The following is a 20,000-nucleotide window of genomic DNA, read 5'->3' as shown; positions in this document are numbered from 1 at the left end:
AGACAGAAAGAGCGAGTGAGACAGACAGAAAGAGCGAGTGAGACAGACAGACAGAGAGAGTGAGACAGACAGAAAGAGCGAGTGAGACAGACAGAAAGAGCGAGTGAGACAGGACTGCTGCTGAAGCTCAACAGTATTGAACATCTACATAAATGAACGGGTGTTCAGTCTGAAGCGTCTGCTGAACCTGGAGCTGCTGGATCAGGACTGTCAGACACAGAGAATCAAACTCAGAACCCTAAAACCATCCCAGATCTCAAAGAACACAACGCATGTTCACAGGGAACTAACGTAACCTCAGTTCCCTGAGATAATTGGAACGAGTATTGCGTCTTTGCTAGACGCTATGAGGAAAACTCCTTTTTCTCAGATTTATTGAAGCCTATTATTCAATAACGCAGTGCTACTGCACAGCCATAAAGGCCCTTTCACACCGGACGCGTAATGAAAAAAAGCGAAACGAAAAAGCGAATAGTTCGCATGCGAATAGTTCGCGTCAAAACCATTCACATCAGAGTAAGTGTTGTTGAAAAGTTGTTGCTCGCCTTCCAAAAGGGGGAAGTGCAGAGATCGAAATAACTTGTGTTCTGAACGGGGTCGAGAGCCATGCCTTGGCTTGAGGACGACCTTAGAGTTGTTAGGCCCAAACCCAAGGTGATTGGCCGGCCGCAGGAGCGTGGAACGCTGCTATGGCCCCAACATAGAGTGTGAGCGTGGAGGGGGTACGACCCGCGTCCAGCAGCTCATGTAGGAAGGAAAGTACCAGCGGTACTTCACATGAAGTAGGATCTTGGCTCCGTGCTGAACTCCATTTGGAGAAGACAGACCACTTAAGGGCGTAGAGGCGTCTCGTGGATGGGGCTCTAGCCTCAGATATAGTGTTTAGGACACTCTCTGGGAGTGAAAATAACCTTTCAGTGATCAGGTCTTAAAAGAACCCTTTTTTGCTTATTGTGAAGAACATTTTAATAATCTGAAGAACCTTCTGTTTATGGATGTTAAAGGTTCATCGATACCAATAAAGAAGCTTTATATTTTTATGAATGATTGTATAAAGAGCTACAGAAATACTCGTCATCAGCTGTGAGATTCAATATGACGGTGTGAAAACATCCCTGTTGCTTCTAAAACTTCAACAATTAATAATTAAATTCTCACAATCTCAAACACCTTCATGTTCCAGCTGTAAAACACAATAGGTCTTAATCTGAGAGGGAATAACTTGATTGACACTAATGGCTGTCAAACCATCAGTGAATGTGTCAGATGTGTCTGTCTTTTGTCTTCAGCCGGAAGAATAAAATCATACCGGTTTGAACAACATTATGAAGAGTAAATGACGACAGAATTGTGATTTCTGGCAGAACTGTCCCTTTAAAGCTGAACAGCGCTGGTGTCCTTTATTCTTAGCAGCCTGTCCTGATAACTGCCATTAACATGATTTGCGTTCTTAATTGTAAGTTCCCTAGAAAGACAACATCTAAGAACATTATTGAAAAGCGGCTCATGATGAACAGCTCAATATATTGCTGTGTTGTAGTGTACAGATCTCAAAAGGACAAATTACAGTATTATGATCCACAGTGAGAGGCTGGAAATGTCCTACAGACTGTCTGTGCCAACTCTGGATTGTTTATTTAGATTCCTTCCTTCATAAAACTGTCAAAGGACAAGAAATAGAGCTACTAACACACACACACACACACACACTTGTACACAAACACACACTCGCACACAAACACACACTCACTTACGTTAGACGATATTTAATTTCTTGAAGTTGCACAAATGGCTGTTTCTTGAGTGGAAGACCAAACTAATATAAAGAGCTAGTTTAAGGAGAGAAACTGATCAATATCTGTAATTTTCCACTGTTGGGTCAGTGTGAGTCAGGGCTAACAGGACCTGAAGCACCGAGCCCAAACTCCAGCTGTGTTTCCACTGTTGGGCCAGTAGAGACGCTCTAAAACAAGCCGTCCCAAAACCCCACCGTTTCACCAGCTGACTGAAACTAGTCAGAGCCACAAAATGAGCATAACAGAAGCCAACGATTGGTCTTCACTTAAAGACTTAAGATCCCAGCATAAATATTTCACCAATGTTTTACAATAACATTTTTTACAGTGACATAAATGTATTAATCTGTGTCAGGAGTGCACATCAATCATGCTGAATCAAGCTGATATGTACCATTTCACACAAAAAGAGAATGTGTAATGACACATACCTATTCAGTTACACCTGCGTCCATTTACTGAAGATCACAGGAATGTACCAAACAACTCTATTAAGGCTTTTAAGTCCAAAGGTTTACATAATTAGAAAAATATTGATAAAACATCATGGGCCCTATCTTACACCCGGCGCAATGCAGCGTCAAGCGCGGCGCAAATGTTTTTTGCTAGTTTCATTCTGACGCAGTTTTCATTTTCACGTCCTGCGCCGCGTTGTTTAAATAGCAAATGCATTTGCTCCATCTGTGCGCCCATGGGCTGCCGGTCTGAGAACGAGTGTGTTCTGGCGCATTGTTGGCGCGTTGCTATTTTGAGGAACAGAAATAGACTGAGCCGCTGACCGACTGAAACCTGGTCTAATGTCAATGTTTATATTTAAATAGTGCGTTAGTAATGTGCGCCTATAGGCGGGTCCACAACACGAGTACAGTCTGCTTATTAAACACACAGGGACGCACAGCAGCACACAAACATGCCAAATAGGGCTGCACGATTAATCGCAATTAAATCGAGATGGCTTATCGCGATTTTAACATCGCAAAGGCTGCGATTATTTTTTATGCGCAGTTTGTCAGTGATGTACGGCTCTGTAAACGCAGCTCCATCTGAAAGCACTGTGAGTTTGAGTCACTTATAACGTGCATTTGAAAAAACAACAAGCGTCAAACATCTTTCCAAAACATGAGAAGCATTTATGAACCTCTTTTTAATAACATGTAACATTTAATAACATGCATTTACTCCAAACTCACTTCATAACGACAGTTGAGCTCCTCCTCCTCCTGTGAGATGATGAGCTTCTTACACAGAATAAGGCAGTCGTGTATTTATAAGTCATGTTTAATCAAAGCGTTTCAATCTTCTGTTTATTCCGATACAGCGATAGGGATTTCCTGGAATGATGCGCATTATTGTACTTCTGCGGCGGGGCATATTTATCGTGTTTGCATGAGAGCGCCCTCTGGTGTTCAGATGGGGCAGTATTAACTACCAATCAGCCGCACTGCACTGACAAGCTGCGCACAAAATAATCGCAGCCTTTGCCAAATCGTGTGCGGTTTTAATGCGATTAATCGTGCAGCCCTAATGGCAAATATTAAAAATAAAAGGATAACAATGTAAAAGATTATTATTGTGTATATAAAGATATGGTGAATCCGGCTTGTCCTGTAGATGGTCTGTTGCGCACTTTGACCTCGCGCACGAGCAGATCCGTCTGCGCTCTGGAGACGCGTTCGGTCTTTCCACTATCAAAGTCCGTCATGTAAATAGCGAATCTGTCATGGCGCGAGCGCAACTGGCATTTAAAGGGAATGGGAGAGGAGACTCTGATTGGTTTAACGCACGTAAATCCCAAAACACACCCATTACTCATTAAGAGAATAGGGACAACCCTTTTAGACCATTTTTCCCGTCATTAAACTAGCAAAAATGGATTCGGATGCCCTAAGTGTACTTGTGCCGTGTGCTTTAGATCATGTGCTTAGATCATTAAAATATTCACATTTCTGAGCATTTCTATCAATTTTCCACAAAATAATGCTATGATTGCGATCTGCGGAGGTTTGAGCGATCTCTCTGTCTCACTATACTGTTATACCTTCAGCCAGAGCAACAGAGGGAGCTCACGAGCAGAAAACTGGAGTTATGAGTTATAGCAGTGAACCGGAGTGTGTGCGGATGCATTAGTCCCTTATCAACAACGAAACAGGGAAGAGACAGATAAAACATGAAACCAAATAAATTCACCATTATAATCATATATGATTTGTCTACGTTCTTCCAAGCAGTCTCTGGTATTTTCCATAAACACGTGTATTTATTACCGTAATGATTAGCATAAGTAGCCTTTCCCATCGCATAGAAATATATTTGTGCTTCATGCAGTGATCAGAATCCCCGTCAGATCGCAAGGAAGTTATTTTAAGCACTCGCTGGTGTCTGAAAGAGAGTTCTGAGCAGATAATTGTTTAAAATATCCTAAATGTTGAAGTTAGCTGGTAGCCTGTTATAATAACATGGGAAATGAGACGGTGTTGACCGTCTCCTGCTTCTGTTCAAGCCCCAGTTGGCCCGCTTTGGACCAAGGTATTCGGCAGGCAGGCCAAAAACCCATTGGCCGTTGGCCCCGAGGAGGCCCGATCAAGCCCCGAGGAAGTGACAGTGGAAACGCGACTAGCCTGGCACGCACTAGCACGCTAGCTTTTAGCCCGACTGTGGAAACATGGCTATTGAGCCAGTAAGTTGAGCTCCATCAGACTGAAGATTGTGAGCGCTAGTGATTCTCTCTGAACGAAAGATGGACACCAAAGACTCCTGCCAAAAAATAATTACATCAAATTGGACATTATTGTATTTTAATTAGCTTCAGTCCATCTGTGAAAAGCTTCCTGGCAGAAAAACACCTTGAGCAGCCGAAGGTTCCCATCAGAGTCATTTACTCATTTGATAAACGTTCCCAAGAATCTCACATTAAACACTGCAGTCCTGATCAAACCCAAACACATCAGCAGCTGCATCAACAGAGGCCAGATCACATCTAATGAAACCTCTACAGATTCATAATCCTCAATTTCACCAGTATTAAATTCAACTAATTACAAACATATAACTCTGCCCACATAAATATACTCACATAAAGCCATACAGTCATGTGGAGAGAAAAAAGGACACCCTTTTGAATTCTATGGTTTTGTGTATCAGGACATCATTTTAAAAATCATCAAAATTAGGTAAATACAACCTCAGATGAACAGCAACGCATGACATATTATACCGTGTCATTTTTCGGATCAGCAAGAAGAAAATATATTTGGGGGTGGAGGTGGAGGGGGGTCACTTTGCTTTCCATGTATTACTTACAGCTCACTTTAAGTACTTAGAGACCACAGCAAACAACTACTTGCCTAACTAATAAAGTTCAAACTTTATTAAAGGCAACAGTCAGTAAAAAAATAAAAGAAAAAACACATTAATTACAAGCATAAATACAATGGCAAAGTTAGAAATAAAGTAAGGTCTAACATAGTTTTTATTTCATGTACAGACGTGTTATGATTAGGCCTAAATGTAAAATAACACTATAGTTTTCATTGAATAAATTAACTATAGATTAATCTTTGTTAAAGCTACTATCCGTTTAACCCTTAGTGTATTCATTTATTTAACCAAAACTAGGTCAAAAGGAAAAATCCATGTGTGACAAACTAAGTAAGTACACCCTTACTGCTTCCATAGGAATTAAGAGTGTAAGTAGAAGAAAAGCCTTAAAAACTGCTAGATCTGCTTATTTTTCAAACTTCTTAGAAGAAAACAAATACAACCCTAGGTATTTATTTGATACAGTGGCTAAATTAACAAGAAATAAAGCTTCAACCCCAGACATTTCCAAACAGCACAGCAGTAATGACTTTATGAACTTCTGTACTTGCAAAATTGATAATATCAGGGACAAAATTATAACCCAGAAAAGGCGGTATCCTCACAACTATGTTCCTTTTTAGAAAGAAATGATATCTGGAGGATTTCCAGTCCGGATTTAGACCGTACCATAGTACCGAGACAGCTCTCATTAGAGTCACACATGATTTGCTCTTATCATCCGATCGTGGTTGTATCTCTCTATTAGTGTTACTCGATCTTAGTGCTGCATTTGACACTATCGACCACAACATTCTTTAAATAGACTCGAAAATTATGTTGGCATTAGTGGAATTGCACTAGCATGGTTTAAATCATACTTATCTGACCGTTATCAGTTTGTAGCAGTAAATGAAGAGATGTCTCATCGATCACAAGGTCAGTATGGCGTACCACAAGGCTCAGTACTAGGACCGCTGCTGTTCACTCTGTACATGCTACCCTCACACACACACACACACACACACACACACACACACTGTACATGCTACCCTTAGGAGATATCATTAGGAAGAAACTTACCAATTCATAAAATTAATGGAATGCATAGCTGATAAAAAAAATTGGATAACCAGTAATTTCCTACTACTTAATTCTGAAAAAACTGAGATTCTAATTATTGGACAAAACGTCCACACGTAATAACCTAGAATACTGTCTAACACTTGATGGCTGCTCTGTCAAGTCTTCGTCGTTGGTTAGGAACCTGGGTGTGCTCTTTGATACCAATCTTTCATTTGAAAGTCGTTTCTAGCAAATCCGCATTCTTACATCTTAAAAATATATCTAAATTACGTCAAATGCTTTCAATGAAAAATGCGGAACAGTCAGTTCATGAGTTCATGACCTCAAGGCTAGATTATTGTAATGCTCTTATGGGTGATTGCCCTGCACGCTTAATAAACAAACTGGGAAATTCCAAACAATGATGTTATACAATGTTGCTAGAGCTTTCCAAAGGCAAACTGCAGAGCGACAAAAGCAGCAGAATAGAAGCAGAAGAGTTACAAGACACTTGGTCACCAGCATCTTTTCTATTGATTAGCTAAAGATGTACATGAACGCATCATCACGTCACCTGGGCCAAATATCGAAATAAAAGACTCAAGCCAAAGATCAGTGAATCCAAACCAAAGAAGAGTTCGACAGCCAACACCTCCATTGGACCTCTTGAGTTTGACCGACAACATGACAATTATCTGATTTGATATTTTATAGGATTTTATAACATTTCATAACTTATGCAAAGTACTGCTAATTTGTCAGGAAATCAAAAATGTTACACTTTAACATTTACATTAATTCATAATGTAATGCAAAAGAATAAGAATAAAAAGAATAAAGAATAAAAATGAATAAGTTTATGAAAAGAAACTTATAGAACGGAACAAACGATTCATCCTGAGGAGGCAATCACACGAGAAGAGCTGAAAATACAGAAACACATTCATTTCATACATTAATATAAAATTAGAGCATCAATGTGATTCGGTCAAGTTCAGTTCAGTTGCCTCGTGTCATTTACAAACCTTGGGTGTTTTTTAAGGAATCAGAAAGTTAGCCATCCTGGGTGAAGCGGCTCAAACGTGAAACACAAATCAATCGATGAGTACGAGTATCAGCCAGAACAGACGGTTGATTACCAGCCCACAAATTACACAGCCTCACTTCTTCAAATCTAAATATTAAAATGGAATATTGATTCATATGTGTACTTTACTTGCTGGCCACACACACACACACTCAGTGGGTAAAACTAATTTCACAAGATTTCTGCTGGTCAATTTTGCTAAATGAGTTTTTTGGTCATTAAAATGACACCAGAGGCTCAGAGTGCAATGAACTGTGGGTAATACATCAGCAAAGCCAAGAAGGCAATGAGAGGAAATTAGCAAGCAAAAGAGGTCACAGGGAAATGCTGGAAAGGGTTATTGAACTAGCATGCCGTTAAATCTATCCATGTGCAAAAAAATAATAATTATAATTACTCCTGCTAATACTTATAATTAAGTGTACACTGGAGATGGAGTCATAGATGTTAATTTAAAAAAGAACAAGCAAGTAATCTGAGAGCCGACGAGACAAACGAAGACTGAGTCTCTCAATAAAGCCAGTCAGCGAGCCGAGCGTCTGAGAGTCGAGTTAACCTCCTCCTACAGGATCACCAGACAAAACCAGATCCAGTTTATACAGAAGAGCCAAGAAACACGCCGCCTGACAACTAACACACACACTGAAGCTGCTCAGATCCACAGAAAGAGGAGCGAAAGACTGAAGAACATCTTCTCTTTCGTCAGACATTCATCACTGAATCCAGGATGTACACACACACACACAGATGTGAACCAGCACCTGTATTAACACACCACAGTGAATCTGTAAGGATTTGTCATCTCTCTCTGTGTGAGAAACTGTGTGTATGTGTGTATTTGAGTATGTACCCGCTTTCATTTCATATTTATGTCTATGAGTGCATATAAATACAAGAGGCCAGTATAAACACAAACAGAGAGAAGAATGAGAGATCACACACACACACACACACCGCAAGCCACGTCTAATCAAGAATGACATTTGACTCAGCATGTTGTCAGGCTGTTTGTGTGTGTGTGTGTGTGTGTGTGTGTGTGTGTGTAAAAACGACCTTGTGCCCAAACGCCAAAAACAAAGTCGTCTCCATCTTTCTTCTTCTCTCTGAATCTTCATTATGTCGCGCTGCATATGTTGCTTTTCCTCTCAGGTCTCGTGTCAATCTCACACATCAGTGAGAATCTCACACACACAAAAGATGAGGATTCAACACACAACATTAAGTGTGAAAAACACATGTTTAAAAGAGACGCTGAGTAATTAAGACATTATTGAAATGTGTTTGTTTGTTACATCAACACTACACAACTTTCTGCATACACACCATTTCTGTTCTGTTCACACTCGGCCAAACATGTAATCAGTCAACGCTGGTATTATTTAAAAAGAATCCTCTCAAATGCTGCCAAATTGTACATGTGCGACAGACGAGATTCTTCTGCTTTCAGCCCAGCGTGAGATTCTGAGAGGAAATCACAGGCTCTCACACGAGAGATAAAAACAAAACGCAACGTCAAATTACAACCTCCAGTGCACACATCATTCTGTCCTGAAGATCCACTGACAGAGTCCATGAGTGTGTGCTGACGTCACCGGCTCGAGTGTGTGTGTGGCCGTCAGAGTCATCAAGCTCAAGGTCATCCATTAGAATCCCAGACACACACACATACTCGAATTCATTCATTTAGCAGATGCTTTTAACCAAAGAGACAAATAAGGAAGATCACAAGCAAAATGACATAAACTGAATCACGTTTAATAAAAGCATCAGCCAGACACATTTCATTTTCTCAAATGAAAGAGAAAAGCTTTACATTAGAGAGAATGATCCTGACCGACTGATAAGGCCGATGGATTTTTATTTTGGTCTACTGAGAGGATCCTGGCTACCTTAAACTCCTCTGATTGGCCACTGCGTTCACATGCTCAACAGATATGTCTATGATTGGCTACAAAGCTCAACACTGCCAAACACACTGTAATTTGCAACTTTTGATGCTCTTCACAGAACACACACACACTCACACACAAATACACACGGGAACGTCTAAAAGCATCCGCCTATCAGTCGGTACAGTTAGCACTCGGTACTACAGTACAGCTGGTAAAATTTTCATTTTTGAAATTGAAGTTGCGCTGGTCTTTTCTCCTCTATTGTTCTGTATATCCGCTTCTGGAACAAGAACAAATGTGGGCGGGGCTTGATTGTGTCCGTGGGGAATTGATTGGATGATTGTGGTTTGCTATTGGTGGATCTCATGTGAGTGACAGTTTGCCCCGCCCTCGTCATCAGAGAAGAGAAGGGTCATTCCTCATCAACTCAACCAAAGGTCCCTGGCATTTTTTTTATCTTTTATTTTTTCTGCTGAAAGAAATACATAAATGATGAACAAAGCCAAAAAAAAAAAATCCACTATTTTGTCGAGGGGGTCAAAATGACAATTTTCACCTGAGATTTGGAGCCAAATAACGGGGGGGTAAAAATGACTTTAGAAAGATGGCAGCTGCATGATTTTATTTTTACACTGAGACTGGAAAATCTACTAGTTAATTATGTTGACTTTAGCAATCTTTGTTGCATTATAATCCAACAATGTGCGTTCAAAAATCGGACATTCTTGTGTTTGTTTTCCCAGAAGTTAACATGCCTGTAACTCAAGAAGTATTAAAAATCTCTTAATATTCCTTTAGATTCTGGATCTTAATCTTTTCTTTTGGTTTCTCAATTTTTAATGCCCAATATGCTTCAGTTCCAGAGATATGGAAATCTTAGTGTGGCTCCATTATTAAACTGAACACATTTTCAGTGGTCAAAAACCAAACGTGGGTAACTTTTCATCAGCTTACTCTCCCCAAAGAGCAATGTCTGAAGAACAAATAATGTTGAAAAGAGAAATGTATCTTGTTTCCCCCAGAAACTGCACGAAGAACATGTTGACTATGAAGAACATTCATGTCTGAATGCCATAAATATTCTTTTTCCAAAGTGTATGTGCATGTAAATCAAGAAGTACTAAAGAAATCTTAATATCCTTCTAGTTCATTCTTAATAAACGTTTCTTTTGTAATCTCCATTTTAAGGTTCTATATGGTTCAGTTTCATAGATATGGGGATCTCAGTGTGACTCCACTTCCAAATTGTAGAATTTTACCCATTTTCAATGGTCGAAAACCAAATGTGGGTCACTTTTCAAACAGCTGATACTTATTGTGTTTAAAGAAGAATGTGTGAAGAGCAAATAAAGTTAAAAGTAAGAAATGTAGTATCTTGTTTCCCTCTATCAAAACAATTGCATACAACATACATGTCTGAGTACCAAAAATACGCTGAAATGGTCAAGTTGAGGCACATTAAATTAAGTTAAAAACCACCTGTTTTGACACTGTCCTTTTTATAATTTACATTTGAATTAAACAGAGAGACAGATGAGAGCAAACGACCATCACACAAACTGAACACGTGGTGCTGAACATGTGGAGTCGCCCGTGGTGCTGAACATGTGATGGTGAACATGTGACGATGAACGTGTGCAGCTGCCCGTGGGGCTAAGCATACGGAGCTGTCTGTGGTGCCGAACATGTAAAACTGCCCATGGAGCTGAACATGTGGAGCTGTCCGTTGGTCTGAAATCGCGATGCTGGACATCAGGAGCTGTCCACGGTGCTGAACATGTTACGCTGTCCGTGGTTCTGAACATGCAATGTTGAGTGTGTGAGAGTGCTGAACGTGTGGAGCTGTCCGTGGTGCTGAACATGTGGAGTCGCCCCTTGGTGCTGAACATGTGATGGTGAACATGTGACGATGAACGTGTGCAGCTGTCCGTGGGGCTAAGCATACGGAGCTGTCTGTGGTGCCGAACATGTAAAACTGCCCATGGAGCTGAACATGTGGAGCTGTCCGTTGGTCTGAAATCGCGATGCTGGACGCCAGGAGCTGTCCACGGTTCTGAACATGTTACGCTGTCCGTGGTTCTGAACACACTCGTGTGATGTTGAGTGTGTGAGTGCTGAACGTGGTTCTGAAACATGTGGTGCTGAACGTGTGGAGCTATCCGTGGTCCTGAACATGCAATATTGAACATGTGGTGCCGTCTGTGGTGCTGAAAGCAGCTGCATGCGCAACTGAAGCACTGCAACATTTCAAAACTCACGTTTGCCATCGAAAATCAGCGTTCTCTCATGCAACCAAAACACACTCATAGAAACAGCTTTAGCAGCAGCTAACCGGAACAAAGTGGCCAATGTCTAGAACAGCAGATTGTTTAGGAAATAAGATCCAGACTAATAGTCCCGTGACTAGACTTTTCCTCAGAAGCACCTGACCTGATGAAGTGAGAGAGACAGAGAGTTTGGTCTAGGAGTTCCTCTCAACACACCAATGAAGGTGACAGCAGATAAAATAAATAAACCCCTTGTCCTTGACTTTCATACAGTTTTGTACACACACACACACTCCCACACACACTCACGTGTGTGTAGCTGGAATGTGTCTGAAGGCAGCAGGTGCCGTTTCTCTTTCAGCACATGAAATGGAACATTCATTAATATCATTTAATGAGACTGAAAGAATCACATTTATTTCTTCAGCTAGAAACTAATAGATCTACAGACTCTGTCTGAGACTATCTGTCTCCATCTCCAGTGAAAATATTTATCCTCACAATTCATATGCGTAAATATGTCTGAAGGGGAAAATCATAACATAAGCAAAAACAACATAATGAAAATGGTTTGATTCAGACTGTAAATATATATATTTTTTATGTTACTGTGAGGAGCTTAAAAAAAAAAAAAACTTAGAAAAAAAAAAAAAAAAAAACTATGTGCAAAATCAGCTCAAAACAACTGAAGAATCTTCCCATTCATAGTTTCTGGGACCATGCAAATCCAAAATGTTTGCTTGCTTTGCAGATTTCCAGTTTTGATTCAATCAGGCATGAAGGTCTGCAGTCTAAACTTAAAGACTCCGAGAGCAAAACACACAACATAATAAATAAAATCAATGCATATAAACGGTCATAGTGCAATCAGGATTGGCAATAAAGGAGCTGAAGTGTTCAGTCGAGAGTGTGAGGCTGACCATCAGCTTTTACATTCATGAATCAGAGAAATGACCAGAACAATCGTCAGCAGCCGCTCTCACGCTGTTTAACTCCTGCATAAAGTCCTGCCGTTTACAGCAGAATTAGAAAATGTTGGAAAAAAACCCACCCCTTACAAGCCGAATAAAATTTTAATCGGATTTGGCCAATTCATGCCGATTGACGTGGTTACATGTGATTTTTGTGCTAGTAGTCCGATATTACAATCAGATTATTAAGGATACTGTAAACGCAGATACTGACTGTTGTTGACTTGTCTTCAGGAAGCTTGAGATGGTTTTATATAGTACTTTTTGTAGTATTAGATTTTTGTGATATTGAAATTTGGATTTTTTTGTGATACTGGAATTTCAATAGTATATAAAAACCTTATTTAAAGCAAAACTATCACACACCCCTAGAAAATACACAACAGCAGAATATGCAAGTACTGACGCACTGATGCTCTATACGCTAATGTCTGACATGCCAATGAAAAGCACATTTGAGAACAAATGAAAATGAGAGAGAGAGAGAGAGAGAGAGTGTGTGTGTGTGTGAGTGAGTAAGAGAGAGAGAGAGAGAGAGAGAGAGAGAGAGAGAGAGAGAGAGAGAGAGAGAGAGAGAGAGAGTCAATGGTGTCAATGTAACAGAGACGTAATGAAGGAACGCTGGATGCACAAACTGAACAGATAAATCAGGCAGAGATCAGGGCAGCCCAGACACAATCAACCGGTTCTATTGTGCCACAGAAATAGGCGTCCTTTACAGTTGCCCGATCACAAAATACCTGCTCTGGTCCAGAGGAGCAAGCCTGAATCCTGTGTGTGTGTTGGAGAGTGTGTGTGTGTTGGAGAGTGTGTGTGTGTGTGTGTGTGTGTGTGTGTGTGTGTGTTAAACTGTGAGCTGTTCAGATAAGAGTGCTGAACTCTCATTCACACACACACAGAGAACTGAAGAGAAACGCTGAATCAGCAGCAGCACTGCAGAGACACACACACACACACACACACACACACACTAACTAGTCTCTCTGCACATTCTGCCGCAGGTTACTCCTTTGGTTTATTTCTTTTTGTCTTATTGTATGACACACTCATCACTAAATCAATAAATATACTTAATGAATAAATGAATAAATACACTTCTATAATAAATATACTGAATAAATATACTTATATACTTAACTAGGGCTGCAGAATTAGATTTCCTTGTGAAATGGCGGCTCTGTTCTTGTCTTCAGGGTTTCTCTGTGTCCAGCCGTGGACGAGTGAGACGTAAGACAGGCTCGTGTCGGACCAAACTGATAGAAGCGCACGACTGCAGGTCATCTACAGACGTCCAGTAGACCTGTCACCATATCATCCTGGTTATTAATCACAATAATGTAGGATGACTGCAATAACTAGAATGCATTTCCGGGGGAACTGCGAAGTGTGCTTGCTCGGGTGCGGTTCACTAACGTTAGCAGGTAGTGGATAAGGGTGCGTTGAAGTTTGCTTGATCTGAGAATTTCAACAATAGTACTTTTTTCAAGATTGTGCAAAAAGGTGAAAAGTTATGTGCATTAAGAGACATGTCTGCAATGTAGACTAGTGCCAATGGCATTGTTTGTGTGGCTTGGTTGTTGGTTTTGAAATAATTGGTTATGAATATACAGCAGAGAGTGGGAGTGTTTTGGGTGATGAAAGAGTATTGAAAAGAAGTTGACAGTCTTCATTTACTGTATCCAATAAGCCAATACAAAACTCACCCAGCTGTTCTGTGCTCGAGTGTTCCCTTTGATTAGGAACAAATTTACTATCTCAAATTAAGGTCTACCGTAATTAGCGATGCTTTGATTGCTGCTGTCAAGATGGTTGTCATCACCTACACAGAAACGCTGATTTTTATAGCCTACCGTCAGTCCTCATATTGTAATTAAATGAAAAACGCTATCAGTTTCACCATTAGCTTATTCTAGCGATGCAATCGCAACAACATGGATAACGCTGTTTGGCCACAAATATAGACAAAGATCTTTCTTCGTACAAAATACAGGCTTGTGTGTTTAATCAGACTGCATTATATTATATTATATTATATTATATTATATTATATTATATTATATTATATTATATTGTTCACAGCATTAAAGTAAATCATATAGGCCAATATAATTATATTTTGTACAAATATATAATATATAATAATAATCAAGTAAAAAAAAATAAGGCTTCCACTGTAAGTGACTTGAACATTAATTGAAAGTGTTAATAATACGGTGTGATGAAGTTCAACTGCGTTTACTGCGGTTTCTGAAACCAGGATGGAAAATTATCATTTTTACAAATACACAGTATATAAAAAAATATGTCTAACCTCCAGAAACATCATATAAAGATCTGAAAATGCACTTCATGACCCCTAAGTGCTTATTAATTACATTAAAGTTTGTTCAACGCGATCTTCAAAATGATACAGCATTACAGGTTCAGTGTTTCTCAAAGCCAGCAGAGGAGCATCAGATGAAGAAATGAAGAACGTCCTCCTCGTCTTCAGGTCTCAGCGCTTTAACTCAGAAACGCTCAGATTTAATCACTTCACTGAACATGGAGAAATCTGCACATCATTTCACTCAGTCACTCTGGATTGATTTTTAAGATTCTTCTTAAATGAAATGGAAGGAATTCACTTTCAAGTCGAGGTGCAGCTGGCATGTGCAATTCCTCTTCAGTGAGAGAAAGAGATCAGAGCGTTTCTGGCGATCCAGCTTATTTCAGCTCAATCTTCCTGAGCCGCCGTGACACAATTATTGAAATTAAACTCCTTCCAGTTCTCTGGCTACCATCAGTAAAATCACTGTTCTTCACTGTTTCATTCAAAGCAGCGATTGCTCAACGCTGACCACAGAAACCAGGAGCCAAAATATACGTTTGTCTTCTTCATTCTCGTTCACATTCTGTCATCATTCCCTCACATCACTCCAAGCCTGTGTGATTTTCTTCAGATTCGCTCTTTTCAAACAAATTACATGTGATTTGAACGCCCAGTGTGTTTGCTTGTTTGTTCTTTAACGGCAGGACATTTTCATAGTGAGCAAAATGTATGGAAAACTATATCAGGTTTTTACTATTTATTTTGGCTCTCTTAAACTTTATCTGGTTTAACTTTAAGAATTTCTACATAAGGGTTAGCTGAACAAAAAAAAGGATTAAATCTAGCAGTGGAATAAGACATGCTTCAGGAATGAAGGATTTTGTTTAAAAGAACATGTTTCTGGGTTTTCTCCTGATATAAATGTCATCAGGGAACGGCCAGTTCGACATGTTCGTCTATATTTCAGCATCACTGGCTATTACATGGCAGAAACATAAACATTGAACAACATAATATCATGAATACATTATAATGAAAAAATAAAACATTATTATTTAAATGTACTTGTGCTATAAATTGTACACGTTTTCCTGGATACATAAATAAGCCCTTAAAAGTTTGTCCTGATAAAAAGCGCCGTCTCATAGCATTAAAAATAAGGCAGTCCGAGAGGACAATAAACACCCTCGAGTCAGTCTAGCATGACCCATCCCACACCTGGAATATACAACGTCATCATGTCTTGATTTAAAAGCATGGACACATCTTTTTTCCAACCATAGAATTTACTTCAAATAATTCATTATTTTGACATTCTACCCATTGCTTGCCATTTCTCATATATATATATATTGGTTGAATAAGGGCTTGATGTCCGAGGTCATTCGCTGATTCTTTCTGCAAGAGCTTGTTTTGCAACCATGAGCAAGAAGTCGATCTCCAATAATGCCACTCTGTCCTGGAATCCAGCAGAAAACAATGTTGTACTTGAGTCTCTGTAAAAGATTTGCTTTAATATTTCAATGATTATTGGACGGTTTGTCTTCATAGACTCCAGAGCTTGTAGACGGGTTCTGAATCAGTAAATACAATGAAGTTCTGTTCTCAGAGCCAGTAATCGAGCTCGAGCTTCTGCTGGAAAACTGGACCGTTGGTCTGGGATCTGAATACTGTTGGACGCCAGTTACTGCAGATCCACGACTGTCAATCAAGACCCATCAGTAGAGACAGGATTATGATACCGAAAAGGCTTCTTACTGTATGTCAAGACATGCTGATGATGAATATGTGGATAAGTTTCAGCCTTCTTATTACAGGACAATTCCAAATTGATCCATAATTCTTTCAAACTCCATGGACAGAAGTGAATCTGGCACAGATTGTTAATATGAGGTCTTGTTCATATTCCAAAGGGCCTGATATAACTGGGTCTGGCCTCGTACAGATGTGGACATCGTGGGTAGAAGATTGACTTATCCGCTGGATTATGTTGATGTGTCTTTATCTTGATTGCATATTGAAGACATAATTTCAAGTGTCTAATTTGAAGAGATGGTTCATTTGTTTCTGCTTGTACCGGAGAAGTCCTGGAAGCCTCAAACCTTGATGGTGAACAGTATCTCGCAGAACAGAAACTATTATAACGTCTGCAGAAGAACTGTGCAATCAGCACCCCATTATGTTTTTTCTCGTGCCTTAATAATATTCAGTGCTTTTAAACATCTGTTTCGACATCCCATGAGGAGAGACTGGAACCTCACTTCCTTCCATGAAAACAAAAGAGTTTTCACATTTTCTTCTTTTGTGTTCAGTGGCAAAGAAAGTTTGAAACAACATGAAGGTGAGCAGCTAACGGCAGAATATTCACTTCTGGCTGAAATAATTCATTTTCATCATTTCTGGGTGAATGTTTTCCTTTCATATCTGTAGAGCACATGAAGAGAAGAGCCTCAGCTCCGTCACCACAACGTCTGAAGTCGCGTCACGTATCGCTAATCAGCGCTGATGATGTTTCAGACACACTTCTCCGCGCTCCCTCTCTTCAAGATCTGTTTACCTCAGGATCTCAGCTTGGCTGGTTAGAGGAGAGGGATTACATCAGATCCGGCACCGGGTCACACAGGTGAAGAGTTCGGGTCACGTCTGGAGCATCACGGCACAGCGCTGAGATCGGGATCAGTGTTCAAAGACAAAAAGAGCTTTTCAGCTCATCTCCCACTTTAAAGAGCTGACAGGAACTAAAGTAACAGCTAAAGCTTCTGAAACGTTAATCACAGCCGGGCCAGCTATTCGCTGCTATACACTTCACTCGTGGATAGGGAGATATACACTTATTTTCTGTAAAGCTGCTTTGAAACAATGTGCATTTTGAAAAGTGATGCTCAAATACACTTACTATGAAACAAACACACACAAAGATCCTGAGAGATCGGCCGGTGAAAGAGAACCGGATCATAATTAGGCCAAACACATTTTATCCCAACATAAATCCATTCAGGCGAAGCTTTGTCCCGCTCAGCACATCTGAGGAAAAGCTTAAACATTCCCTCACAACCCACAGGAAACTCACAGGAAACCCACAGGAAACTCACAGGAAACCCACGGGAAACTCACGGGAAACTCACGAGAAACTCACGAGAAACTCACGGGAAACTCACGGGAAACTCACGAGAAACTCACGAGAAACTCACGAGAAACTCACGGGAAACTCACGGGAAACCCACGGGAAACCCACGGGAAACTCACGGGAAACCCACGGGAAACCCACGGGAAACCCACGGGAAACTCACGAGAAACTCACGGGAAACTCACGGGAAACTCACGGGAAACCCACGGGAAACCCACGGGAAACTCACGGGAAACTCACGAGAAACTCACGAGAAACTCACGAGAAACTCACGGGAAACTCACGGGAAACTCACGAGAAACCCACAGGAAACCCACAGGAAACCCACAGGAAACTCACAGGAAACCCACAGGAAACCCACAGGAAACTCACAGGAAACTCACAGGAAACCCACAGGAAACTCACAGGAAACCCACAGGAAACTCACAGGAAACCCACAGGAAACTCACAGGAAACTCACAGGAAACCCACAGGAAACTCACAGGAAACCCACAGGAAACCCACAGGAAACTCACAGGAAACTCACAGGAAACCCACAGGAAACTCACAGGAAACCCACAGGAAACTCACAGGAAACCCACAGGAAACCCACAGGAAACTCACAGGAAACTCACAGGAAACTCACTACACCCACTATTGGTTTGGACAAGAGCTTCTCAGAGACGAAAGGATTGTGAATCTCGTCTACTTTTACAAGTGATCATCAACACCATCTTCACCATGTGCAGCCATTATTATTGCAAATCAAATTCACAATTCATATAATAGTTCCAGTAGAGATAGAACCCCAGTCTTCCCGAGACATTCAATGACAGATGAACAAAATAATCCAATCTGACTGCTTTATGATACTTTTCTAATGGGAAAACATCATGATTAGCTAGAAATAATCAAAGGTGAGTAACCAGCGGAAGAAAACTCTGGGTCTCGACACACACGTCCATGACAACACACACTGAACACACACGTCCATGACAACACACACTGAACACACACGTCCATGACAACACACACTGAACACGCTCTGAACACACACACGCTCTGAACACACACACGCTCTGAACACACACACGTTCTCAAGGGCGTAGATTTGGTTTGAACATTGGGGGGGGTTGAAGTTTGGGTATGCCTCCTGATATTGTGATCATGGTATAAATATTGGGGGGGGGTTATCTCCCCCCCATCCCCCCCACAAACTACGCCCCTGCACGCTCTGAACACACACGCTCTGAACACACACGCTCTGAACACACACACGCTCTGAACACACTAAACAGAGTCAGGCTCATCTATACCCTACTGATCAATCACGCATCAATATATCATTAGCATACTAATGACATGTCATAATAAACCACAAAGCCAGAGTATCAGCGCACGTGCGCGCACACACACACACACACACACACAGTGTTTTTTGCAAGGACATTTTCAGATATTTGAGTCCAACTGCAAGAGAAACGCCTCAGTTATTGTTATGAGTAAATTTTCACAAAGGGGTTCGTGAACTGGAGGGGGTTATTAGAGAAGGGCAGATGAAGACAAGCCTGTACAAATACACACACACACACACACACTAGCTAGATCCAAATCATACACACATGTCATCATCCTCCTCTCTTTGTGTAAAGAAATTGTCTCGGTGTGTTTGTGTGTGTGTGTGTGTGTGAGTGTGAGTGAGAGAGAGAGAGAGAGAGAGAGAGAGAGTGTGAGTGAGTGAGTGAGTGAGTGAGTGAGTGTGTGTGTGTGTGTGTGTGAGAGAGAGAGAGAGAGAGTGAGTGAGTGAGTGAGTGAGTGAGTGAGTGTGTGTGTGTGTGTGTGTGAGAGAGAGTGAGTGAGTGAGTGTGTGTGTGAGAGAGAGAGAGAGAGAGAGAGTGTGAGAGAGAGAGAGTGAGTGAGTGAGTGTGAGTGTGTGTGAGAGAGAGAGAGAGAGAGAGAGAGAGTGAGTGTGTGTGTGTGTGTGTGTGTGTGTGTGTGTGTGTGTGTGTGTGTGTGTGTGTGTGTGTTCTGCGGGTTGTCTCAGTGAGGTCGTATATCGCACCCCAGCGGAGGAGCCGCGCGCGCTCACATCATCCTCGCTACACATGAACTCATGAACTCAATGTGAAAATCACACACAGATCAATCTTCTGATTTCAGATCATTTAATGAACATAATACAGGCAGAGCGCGACAACACAACGGCCGTCA

General features: G+C 40.8%; 1 protein-coding gene across 2 annotated transcripts in view; it reads right to left on the bottom strand.

The window, feature by feature from the left end:
• nrxn2b (neurexin 2b) overlaps nt 1–20,000 on the bottom strand; it is a 471,382-nt gene that overhangs the window by 450,716 nt on the left and 666 nt on the right. The window lies entirely within an intron of this gene.

Source organism: Abramis brama, assembly GCF_963993115.1.
Source record: "Abramis brama genome assembly, chromosome: 3".
Classification (NCBI taxonomy): Eukaryota; Metazoa; Chordata; class Actinopteri; order Cypriniformes; family Leuciscidae; genus Abramis; species Abramis brama.
This window is presented reverse-complemented; position numbering and strand designations above follow the sequence as displayed.